Here is an 11,054-nt window from a genome sequence, read left to right on the forward strand (position 1 = left end):
AAAAAAAAAAAAAAAAAAAAAAAAAAAAAACCTCTCAAACTCTCCTTCGTCCACCGCTGCCGCCTCCTTCTTCTGCCGCTCCTGGTGCTGCTTGTGTGCTCATTTGGTGCGGACGTGGTACCTCTTTTGTGAAGCTGCAGCTGAGGAGACTCAGGCGCTCGCCATGGCCGATGAAAAGCCCAAGGAAGGAGTCAAGATTGAGAACAACGATCATATTCATTTGAAGGTGGCGGGGCAGGATGGTTCTGTGGTGCAGTTTAAGATTAAGAGGCATACACCACTTAGTAAACTAATGAAAGCCTAATGTGAACGACAGGGATTGTCAATGAGGCAGATCAGATTCCGATTCGACGGGCAACCAATCAATGAAACAGACACACCTGCACAGTTGGAAATGGAGGATGAAGATACAATTGATGTGTTCCAACAGCAGACGGGAGGTGTCTACTGAAAAGGGAACCTGCTTCTTTACTCCAGAACTCTGTTCTTTAAAGACCAAGATTACATTTTCAATTAGAGAACTGCAATTTGGTTCCACCACATCCTGACTACTACCGTATAGTTTTCTCTATTCTTTCATTTCCCCCTTCCCCATTCCTTTATTGTACATAAAGTAATTGGTATATGTGCACAAGCATATTGCATTTTTTTTAACTAAACAGCCAATGGTATGTTTTGATTGACATCATGTGGAGATGGGATGTGGAAAAATACTGATTCTGTGAAAATACCCCCTTTCTCCATTAGTGGCATGCTCATTCAGCTCTTATCTTTATATTCCAGTAAGTTATTTTGCTCTCACTGTTTTAACAAAAACACAACAACATAAAAATCCTTGCATACCTTTTTCAGTTGAGGAATTTTACTGTTTTTCATTTATCATTGTAAAGCCAAGGATAATTTTTTAACTTCTTTGTGCGTAGCTGTTACATGTAGGGCAATCTGTCTTTAAGTAGGGATAAAGTACTCTAAAACAAAAAAGAATCCTAGATAGTTTTCCCTTCAAGTCAAGCATCTTGTTGTTTAAACAAACTTCTTGTTCAAAATGAAAAAAAAAGAAATTAATTGCAGGAATTCAACAAATTATGCTGAAACATTTTGACAATATCTTTTTTTCTACTGTGGTAAAATACACATAACATGATATTTACTATTTTAACCGCTTTTATGTGTGCAATTCAGTGGCATTAATTGCACTCACAATGTTGTGCAACCATCTTCACTTTCTATTTCCAAAACGTTTTCATAACTCCAAACAGAAAGTCTAAAACCATTAAGCAATAACTATTCATTTCCCCCTCTCACCAGCCTGTGGTAACCTCTGATCTACTTTTTCTCTATGAATATGACTTTTGTAAGTATTTCATGTCAGTAGCATTATGACAATATTTGCTCTTTTGTGTCTACCTTGTTTTACTTAGCATAGTGCTTTCAAGTTTCACCTATATGTAGGAAGTGTCAGAACTTTTTCTTTCCTGACTGAGTAATATTTCACTGTAGTGTGTACTGTATTTTGTTTATTCATTCATCTGTTCATGTATATCTTTTGGCCATCATGAATAATGCTTTGGTGAACATTAGCATATTATTATATGTTCAATTCCCTATTTTCAATTCTTTTGGGTATATACATATGAGTTGAATTGTTGCATCAAGGGGTAATTTTTTTTTTAGCTTTTTGGTGTACCGCTGAACTATTTTTAATTTATTTTTTCTTCTGTTGCTCATGCATTTCATGTCATATCTGAGAATCCAGCACCAAATCAAAGGTTTACCTTATGTTTTCTTCTAAACAGTTTACTGTTTTAGCTCTTATATTTAGGTTATTATGAAACAAGAATTAAAAGAAATTAAAGAATGTGTAAGCAGAAACTCAGTTGTATGTAAGAAAACCCAATTCCCCCTGAGAAAGAGAAAGAGCTGGAGTCCTTTAAAAATTAACTGCCTGTTTTTCTGTGGCTAGTGAGTCTTACCTTTCCCTTTCCTAGGCATTGTGAAGACCCTGTTTCTCTAGCTGTGTAGCTGCAAGGTCACTAGACAGATAAACTCAAGTCATAAAACATGTTTTTCCTTGAAAAGTAAGAAATGATGCAATGCATGTCTTAATTAAATAATTGTCTTCGTTTCTTGCTTCTGTAATATGTTTCCCCCAGCACAAATCTCCCCCCACCCACGAAATACTTAAAAGGTAACTTGACTCTTTGTTCAGGGCTGTCATTTGGATGTTAATCCGACTGGGTCAGTGCACCTAAATAATAAATATCCTCCTCAACCTCGTTGGTCTCTCTGATTCCTTATCAATCCTGCAATATTTCAGCCATTTTGAATTAATTTTTGTATGTGGTTTAAGGTAGTCTATAAATGCATTTTTTTCATGTGGAAATTCAGTTGACCCAGCATCATTTGTTGGAGACTTTTTTTTCTCCCAGTGAATGGATTTGACAACTTTGTCAAAAATCAGTTGGCCATGGGTGGTTTATTTTAGGGATAGCAGTTGTATTCCATTCGTTTATATGTCCATACGTATGCTATGACCACATTGTTTTGATAACTGTAGCTTTCTAATTAGAAACTTAGTAGTTTGAGATTGGAAATTGTGAATCCTCTGACTGTTTTTCTTTTTAAAAATTATCTTGGCTACCCAGGGCCCATTATAATTCCATGTGACTTTGAGGATCCAGTTTTTTTTTTTTTTTTTTTTTTTTTTTGAGACGGAGTCCTGGCTCCTGTCGCCAGGCTGGAGTGCAGTGGCCGGATGTCAGGGCTCACTGCAAGCTCCGCCTCCCGAGTTGTATGCCCCTGCCTCAGCCTCCCGAGTAGCAGGAACTACGGGTGCCCGCCACCTCGCGCGGCTATTTTTTTGTATTTTTTAGTAGAGACGGGGTTTCACCGTGTTAGCCAGGATGGTCTCAATCTCCTGATCTCGTGATCCGCCCGTCTCGGCCTCCCAAAGTGCTGGGATTACAGGCTTGAGCCACCGCGCCCGGCCTGAGGATCAGTTTTTTATTTCTGCAAAAATGTTGATGAGTTTTTGTAGGAATTGTGTTTAATCTGTAGGTTATTTTGAATGGTATTGTCATCTTAACAATCTGAAATCTTCCAAACCATGAGCATGAGATTCTATTTCATTTATTTATGCCTTCTTTAGTACCTTTCAGCAATGTTTGGTAGTTTTCACTATACAAGTATTACACTTTCTTGGTTAAACTTATTTCTAGGTATTTTATTCTTTTAGATGCTACCATAAATAGAATTGTTTTCTTAACTTCCTCTTCAGATTGTCTTTGCAAGTGTGAAACACAAATGATTTTTGTGTGGTGAGCTTGTACCCGAAAACTTTACTGAATGTTTATTAGCTATAGTATCTTTCTTGTTAATTCTTTATGATATTCTATCTTTAGGACTATCTCACCTGTAAGTATATATCGTTTTACTTCTTCCTTTACAATGGATGTCTTTATTTCTGTTTCTTGTTTAATTGCTTGGGTAGAATGTCCAATACAATGTTAAATAGCACTGGTGAAAGTGGGTATCTTTGTCTTCTTCCTGATGTTCAGAGGAAAACTTTCTTTCATGAGTGGCTATAATGTAAGCTGTGGATTCTTCACTAATGCTCTTTTCATGTTGGGGAAACTGTATTCCTTGTTTCCTTCGTTATCATAAGTGGAAGTTGGATTTTTTCAAATACCTTTTCTGCAGCAACTTAGATTATACTGCATTTTTTCCCTTTACTTTATTAATGTGGTATTTTACTTGATTTTCTTATGTTGACCCAGGCTAGAATTTCTAAGATAAGCCCCATTTGGCCATGATGTACAATCCTCTTAACGTACTAATAGATACATCTTTCTTGTATTTTTATTTGCATGTGTGTATCCATATGTGTAGTTTTGTATCTCTATCTTTAGGGGATACTACTCTGTAATTTTTTCTTGTCATGTCTTTATTTGGCTGATATATTCAGGAAAATAATGCTGGCATATTAGAATACCATAGAAAATATTCCCTCCTCTTCTATGTTTGGGAAGAATTTGAGAAGTATTGGTTTCAATTCTTCTTTAAATTCTAGGTAGAATTCACCTATGAAGGTCTGCCTTCACTGACTTTTTCTGTTGGCAGCTTTTGATGAATGATTCACTCTCTTACTTATTATACATATTTTGAGATTTTCCAGTTTTCCCGAGTCAGTGTAGACAATTTTATGTTTCTGGAAATTTGTTTGTTTCATCAGGGTTATCTAATTTGTTGACTTATAATTGTTCATAGTATTCTCTTTTAATTCTTTTTGTTCCTTTAAGGATTGTAAATAATATCTGCATTTTTATTTCTCTTTAGTTATTTCTGTCGTCTCCCTTTTGTTGTTGCCAGTGTGGCTAAATATTTGTCAATTTTCCAATTGTTTCAATGAGTCAACATTTGGCTTTTTAATTCTGTCTATTGTTTTTCTGTTCTCTCCTTTATTTTAGTCTTCATTATTTTATTTCTATCTGTATTTTATTTCTAATCATTATTATGTCCTTTCTTCTATTAGCTTTTGGCTTAGTTACTCTTTTTCTAATTACTCCAGGTATAAAGTTAGGTTATTGACTGGAGGTCTTTCTTCTTTTTACTGTAGGCATTTAAAGGAAGTATGTTGTTTAGTTTCCACCATATTTGTGAACCTTCAAGTATGGACTAGACTCAAACAGCCCCTTTCCCTATCCCAATCACGTCTGTTGATGTACTAATTAATTTATTTAACTAGCTAGTATTTTGATTTATGAGAATATTAGGAGTTTTATGTGTACATAATACATATACTTATTTGTCAAACAAATGTATTTATTGGCAGTTGCTTACATGGTGCTAGAGCTGTAACTATGAGTAAAATAAAATACTCTTGTTCACAGAGCAAACATACTAGTTGCAGATTCTCTCCCAAGTATTTATGGAGCACTTTTAAGTGCCTAGAACCAAGCAAGTGATAAAGAAGCACCTCTTTACTTTTATTTGTTGAATGGTAGAGATAAGTATAGAGGAGGGCACTCAATTCAGGCTGGGGAGGAGGGAGGCTAGGTTGGCAGGATGTGGAGTGAAAAAGACCTCATAAAGGAAGTGATTAACTGAGTGGTAAAGTTAGCTGTATAGGAAAGAAAGAGTTTAGGGCAGGCCTTCAGAGACCTGACACTGAGAAAGACAGCAGAATGTACATTTCAGAGGTGAGCACGGCACTGAGTATGTAGCAAATACAGCACTCCTTTCACCTGGAAAGGCAGAGAGGAGGCAATACATTTCTGGTTGGTAGGGTCTGACAGAGACAGAAAACATGCTTCACCCACTTTTCTGAGTTGCAAGCAACATGGACTATAATTAAGATTTGAGATGCATAAACACAGTGCTTTCCAGATGTTCTATAAATGCAAGTTGCTTGGATATTAATAAATCACACTGTCTAAGGTAGTCCCAAGGTCACATTGTTTCAGAAAATGCAAATGTCCATTGTGTTATTGTGAAGAGGATGAGAGGTCACAGTTTTCCAGGAGGTTTGGGCAGTGTTTCATTTGTGCATCTTGGGGAATTCATGCTCAGAAAACACCTTGAAAACTGCTGTGTCAGCACTCATGTGGCGCAAATGCTTCCTGGTTTGTTGAGCAGAGCTGAGTCTCCCTGAAGGTCCTCAGCTCTCCTGAGAACATCCCATGACTTCCAAATGATGAACAGCCCTGGCTCCTTCCTCTTTGTCCACTTCCCAGTAGGTGTGAGTGGGGTGAGCTGAGCTCAGGGTAAGGAAATTTGGCCCTGGACTCCTGAGAACAGTGGAAAGGCTGTCCTCCCCTATCTCCTCTATATGAACACCACAATTGTTTCTTTTCCCTTGTCTAAGATAAATTTATCTTCCAAAACATAAATCCGTTGGAACACAAATATTTAACATTAAAAGCCCTCAATGTCAGAGACTTGAGAATCAGTTCTAGAAAAATTAGAAGGGCATCTTTGGAAATAATCTTTAAGAGAGAAAGGGGTGAACCAACTTGCAAAATACAACTGTCCAGTGACCATCTTCCCATAGAAACATCAAGTTTGCAGGGATCCATATGCAAAAGTACCTTTGCAAGGGCTAGGATATCCAGGAATTCATCTAAGAGATGGCAAGATAGTTCCCAATATGCAAGCCAATAAAAGAGATACATCATGTAAACAGAATGAAAGATGAAAACATATGATCATCTCGATAGATGTAGAAAAAATACTTGATAAAATTTAATGTATCAACTTTCCTCAACAAATTGGTATAGGAGGAACACATTTCAACACAATAACAACAAATTAGGTATAGAAAGAGCATATTTCAACACAATAAAGAAGATATATAACAAAACCACAGCTAACAAATTAGTTAAACAGCAAATTAGGTATAGATAGAACATATTTCAACATGATAAAGAATATATTCACATCAACAAATTCAGAGCATCCAAATTGATTTTAAAAAAGAGGTCAAAATTGTTCTTGTCTGCAGACATCATCATCTTATATGAAGAAACCCAAAGGACTCCACAAAAACTATATTCGTTCTCCCATAGTACAGCAGTATTTCAATTAATTTATAATTCTCAGTAATAGAATTTGAGGGCTAATTTTTGCTAATTGGTGTGTGTTTCAGAGGAAGGATGGTCCAGAGTTTCCCTCTCTGCCATCCTGTAGATGTTACTCAGATAGTAAGCAGTTCCAGCACTAGAATATCTCCTCTTGTTCTTTTATAACCAAACCCACTCCCCTGTTGCCTACCATACTTACTTTAGACCTAATATTTTGCCACCACTAATTTCTTCTCTATTTTCATAAATTTACCTTCCCAGGAAAATATAGAAAGTTCTGTGATTGACTTTTTTTCCCACTCAGCATAATTTCTTGAAGATTTTTCCGAGTCGTTTTGTGCCTCAAATACATTTCTCTTTATTGTTGAATAGTATTTATCTAATTCTCTTTTCAGTCCTATCACTTTTTTTACTTTCCTAATTCTGCAGCTGTGTTGTTTGGTGCATAAATATTTTAGATTATATCTTCTAGATAGATTGATTCTTTTATCATTATATCATATTCTTTTAAGTCTCTGGTAATTTTCTTTTCTTTGAAGTCTACATTATATGATCTTAGGTTAGCCACTTCTGCTTTCCTTTGATTAATACTTGAATAATATACCTGAGTTTTTTGATGTGAGCTCTACAAGAAGGCTTTTCCACATTGACTCTGGGCCAGGGTTTGTGGGAAGTCAGGGACCCCGAATGGAGGGACCAGCTGAAGCTGGCACAAGAACATAAATTGTGAAGATTTCATGGACATTTATTAGTTCCCCAAATTAATACTTTTATAATTTCTTACACCTGTCTTTACTGCAATCTCTGAACATAAACTGTGAAGATTTCATGTACATTTATCACTTCCCCAATCAATATTCTTATATTCTTATAATTTCCTATGCCTGTCTTTACTTATCTCTTAATCCTGTCATCTTCGTAAGCTGAGGATGTATGTCTCCTTATGACTCTGTGATGATTGCATTATCTGTACAAATTGTTTGTAAAACATGGGTGTTTGAACAATATGAAATCTGGGCATCCTAAAAGAACAGGATAACAGTGATTTTCAGGGAATAAGGGAGATAACCATAAGGCCTGACTGCCTGCGGGGCTGGGCAGAACAGAGTCATATTTCTCTTCTTGCAAAAGTGAATAGGAGAAATATCACTGAATTCTTTTTCTCAGCAAGGAACAATCCTGGGAAAAGAATGCATTCCCAGGGGGAAGCCTCTAAAATGGCCGCTCTGTGAGTGTCTGTCTTATGCAGTTCAAGATAAGGGATAAAATATGCCCTGATCTCCTGCAGTGCCCCCAAGCTTGCTAGGACTAGAAAATTCCAACCTGGTGAATTCTAGTGAGACCAGTTCCCTGGCTTGAACCCTGTTTTCTGTTAAGATGTTTATCAATGACAGTGCATGCACAGTGGGACATGGAACCTCATTAGTAATTCTAATTTCATCCTGGCCGTGTGATCTTGCTCTGCTCCCATTTGCCTTGTGATATTTTATTGCCTTTGAAGCATGTGATCTCTGAGACCCACACCCTATTTGTACACTCCCTCCCCTTTGAAAATCGCTAATAAAAACTTGCTTGTTTTGCAGCTCAGGTGGGCATCACGGAACCTGCCAACATGTGGTGTCATCCATGGAGACCCAGCTGTAAAATTTATTTCTTTTGTACTCTTTCTCTTTACTTCTCAGACTGGCAGACACTTAGGGAAAATAGAAAAGAACCTACATTGAAATATTGGGGGCTGGTTCCCAATATTTGGGGATCTCCCCGTTGTGAGAACGTTAATGTCAACGAGGTAATGAGATGCTTTGGAAGTCTTTCTTTCATTTATTTCTCTTAGAGTTATTTATAAAGAGTAAACTCTTTTGTGTTCTAGAAATTCAGTAAAATTGCATGATAAAAAATCAATATACAGATATCAAGAGTGTTTCTACACACCAATAGCAAATTTTCTGAAAAAACAAAATAACATCATTTACAATAGCTCCAAAAGAGTAAAACAGCTAGAAATAAATTTAACCAAAGTGAAATATTTCTATAATCAAACTGCAAAATACTGATTATAGAAATAAACACACATAAATAGAAAGAAACCTCATGTTCACGCATTAGAAAAACTAATATTGCTAAAATGTTCATACTACTCAAATAAGTAACAGAGCAAAAAGACAACCTACAGGGTGAGAGAGTATATTTGCAAATGATAATGCTGATACAGAGCTAATACCCCAAATACATAGGGAGCTCAAACAACTCACAAACAACAACAAGCCCAAAAACCTTGATATCCAAAGAAGCCAAAGACTTGGATAGACATTTCTCAAAAGAAGACATGCAAATGACTAACAGATATATGATAAAATGCTCAATATCACTAATCATCAGGAAAATGCACCTCAAGCCGATAAACATGAAAAAAGCTCAACATGACTGTTTATTAGAGAAATACAAATCAAAACCACAATGAAATACCATCTCACACCAGTCAGAATGGTGATTATTAAAAAGTCAAGAAACAACAGATGCTGGAGAGGCTGTGGAGAAATAGGAACATTTTTACACTGTTGGTGGGAATGTAAATTAATTCAACCATTGTGGAAGACAGTGTGGTAATTCCTCAAAGATCTAGAAACAGAAATACCATTTAACCTAGCAATCCCATTACTAAGTATACACCCAAAAAATATAAATCATTCTATTATAAATATACATATACAAGTATGTTCATTGCAGTGCTATTCACAATAGCAAAGACATGGAATTAACCCAAATGCTCATCAATGAGAGACTGGATAAGGAAAATGTGGTAGATATACACTGTGGAATACTATGCAGCCATAAAAAGAAAATGAGATCGTGTCCTTTGCAGGGACATGGATGGAGCTGGAGGCCATTATTCTCAGCAAACTAATGCAGGAACAGAAAACCCAACACTGCATATTTTCAATTATCAGTGGGAGCCAAATTATGAAAACATGCAGACACATGAAAGGGCAATAACATAAACTTGGGCATGTCAGAGGGTGGGGGGATTGGAAGAGGGAGAGAATCAGGAAGAATAGTTAATGGATGTTGGGCTTAATATTTAGGTAATGGGATAGTCTGTGCAGCAAACCACCAAGGCACACGTTTACCTATGTAGCAAACCTGCACATCCTGCACATGTATTCTGGAACTAAAAATACAATAAAAAATCAAAAAATATGCATCAAATTTTCAACAGTGATTTTTTTGAGGAACATGTTTATGGGAGTTTTGAATTGTTTAAATTCAATACTCATCTCTAAACTGTTTAGATTTCTTACTATGAGAATGTGCTACTTATAAAATCAGTAAAATTAATAAAAAGATTCCTATTTAAGGAAAAAACAAAGACAATGCACATCAAAACAACAACTCTGTGGTAATGTGTCACTTCAGTCAGAATGTCTCCCCTCAAAAAATAAAAAGACAGCAAGTATTCGTAAGCATATGGAGAAAAGGGAGCACTTATAAACAGTTATAGAAAATAATATAAAAGTTTCTCAAAAAAATTTAAAAATAAGTGTCATATGATCCAGCAATCCCAGCACTGGGTATATTAGCCAAAAGAAATAAGATCAGTATGTCCAAGAGATATCCACACTCCTATGTATGTTATGTTAGGTGAAATAAGACAGGCAGAAAAAGACAAGTACCACTTGATCCCACTCATGCATGCAATTGATAAACTTGTTCTCATGGAAATATACAGTAGAATAGTGGTTGTGAGAGGATAGGGAGGAGAGGGCACAGGGGAAAGGAGATGGGTTTGTTAATAGGTACAAAACTACAGCCTTGAGGTGATAGAACTATGTGAATGTTTGTTTAAGCCTTTAAATACAAGGGAAGAGGTGGACTCAATAATTTGTGATGAGTCTACATTTCCTGGGAGAAGGTTGAGCCCTAAGTTTAGAAAAGAACTCAGGAATGCCTGTCTAAAGCCTGGTCAAAGAGAGAATCTTCATCTTCATCAATATGCACATGAATGTATATGGCATATGGACATGGATACACACGTATGTGGTGGAGGCTGAGCTATGGAGATTCTGCAAAACTCAAGCCCCAGCTTGCAGGAACAGACTTCGGTGGGTCACTCTTGAGACTCTATGGTGTTGTTGATACCGGAAAACCTAAGAAGGGCTCTGACCAACAACAGGACCATTGGATTTATCCTGTGGAATATATTGGTGATCTTGAATGTCTTCTTTGCTGTAGTAACTTCACTCTCTCATGATCCATCACATTGATAGCTGTCCCCATGATAGTTCCTCTGAATCTTATACATTATATTCCTTGGAGCACTTTGTATTTCTACTCTGGTGTCAAAAGTTTTCAGTCTTCTCCCAAACAACTATCATCCAGATGCACTCCTCTGCCATCTCTCTCTGTTGCAGTGAAGGACACCCCGTCACTCAGATGCTCACACAGGACACCTTTCCTCATCCTGACTCCCCTCTTCTC

General features: G+C 36.6%; 1 pseudogene; it reads left to right on the forward strand.

The window, feature by feature from the left end:
* The first annotated feature begins 148 nt into the window (after positions 1–148).
* On the forward strand, positions 149–826 carry LOC108512961 (small ubiquitin-related modifier 2 pseudogene; annotated as a pseudogene).
* Positions 827–11,054: the final 10,228 nt, after the last annotated feature.

The sequence above is a fragment of the Rhinopithecus bieti genome, unplaced genomic scaffold (genome assembly GCF_001698545.2).
Source record: "Rhinopithecus bieti isolate Rb0 unplaced genomic scaffold, ASM169854v2 scaffold_31514, whole genome shotgun sequence".
In the NCBI taxonomy this organism is placed as follows: Eukaryota; Metazoa; Chordata; class Mammalia; order Primates; family Cercopithecidae; genus Rhinopithecus; species Rhinopithecus bieti.